The following is a 1,660-nucleotide window of genomic DNA, read 5'->3' on the forward strand; positions in this document are numbered from 1 at the left end:
TCTCACAGAGCTGCTCCAGGCTGCTGCCAGACTCAGGAAGACATTGCTGCGTCCTTTATTCGTTCATCGAGGCATTCATTCATTCCCACTGCAGTAGCACCTAGAGCTCTTGGCACAAGTGACTAGTGCCTCCTCCTGAATCTGGCGGAGCATCCTGGTCAGTATTTGATGTAAGAGGCAAGCCTTTCTTAGGGGGATATCTTTTATTGGACCAGGTATGTAGTTGGGATAGAATTAGGCAAGCTTTCAAATGCAAGACATTCTTCTTCAAGAGACCCGAGGAAGAATATCTTGCATTCAAAAGCTTGTCTAACTCTATTCCAAGTACTTTGTTGGTCCAATAAAAGATATTACCCTAAGAAAACCTTGCCTCATGTAACTTTGGGGCCTTCAGGGCTACAATGTCACTCTTACATGATCAGAATCCTATCAAACTGTGTAAGATTGTCCCTGCTCCCAGGAGCTTCCACTAGAGCCATGCGGGGAAGCTTTTCTCAGTATCTGCATGGCCTAGAAACATCCTTTCTTTAAAAAAAAAAAATTGCATTTTTGCAGAACCCGAATCTGTTACAAAGGCCAGATAAAGACTGGAGGCAGCCTGGGTATTTGATACTACTGCTGTATGGTTGTGGGGGAAACCTTTCTGTCAGGCATGCCTCACACCCTCCCCGAGTCCTTTCCCTGCCCAACCTGCTGCTCTGCTTTTGCTCCCTGCCCTGTGCTCCCTGCCTGCTCTGCTTTGTGCTCCTTGTCCTATCTGCTGCTCTGCTGCCTGCCCCCTCCATGATCTGCCGTGCACCCTACGGAGAGGCTAGTCATGCCACTTGTAGCATGCGTGCTACAGGTTGGCCACCTCTGTTGTAGGGCGTGCCATACTATATATAAACAGCAGGGTTGGGATAAGCATACAGCAGTATATATCATATACTGTGAGGCAGGGGTGGCTTTCAGTGGCATATGCTGTGTAACCTATAGGTTACCATGCACACATTACTGGGGCAAGGGAAAAAAATGATAAGCTAGGGGCAGTGTGTGTGCGCGTGTGTGCGCGCGCGCATGTGCATAATGCATCATACACATATTATTTTTATATATATATGTACACACACACACATATATGTGCACACATGTATGTGTGTATATATAATATATATATATATAATGTGTGCATATATTTATAAAATGGATGCGTGTACATAAAATTGTGTGTATGTATATGTGTGTGGGTATATATATAAAATGTGTGTATAGTGTGTGTATGTGTATATATATATATCTCTGTGTGTATAGATATATGTATGTCTATATCTATATATATAGAAAGTGTGTGTGTGAATAGATCTATGTATGTCTATACCTATATCTATATATATAGAAAGTATGTGTGTGTGTGTACAGATATATATCTGTGTGTGTATAGATATAGGTATGTCTATACCTATATCAATATATATATAGAAAGTGTGTGTGTGTATAAAATGTGTGTGTATAGTGTGTGTATGTGTATAGATATATATCTCTGTGTGTATAGATATAGGTATGTCTATACCTATATCTATATAAAGTGTGTGTGTGTGTGTGTACACTCTGAGGGCAAGGAAGAAATATGCCGCAATATATACAGTACGGGAGGACGAGTCCTGGATTGAAGGAGGGTTCA

The sequence above is a fragment of the Alligator sinensis genome, unplaced genomic scaffold (assembly GCF_000455745.1).
Source record: "Alligator sinensis unplaced genomic scaffold, ASM45574v1 scaffold301_2, whole genome shotgun sequence".
NCBI classification, from domain to species: Eukaryota; Metazoa; Chordata; order Crocodylia; family Alligatoridae; genus Alligator; species Alligator sinensis.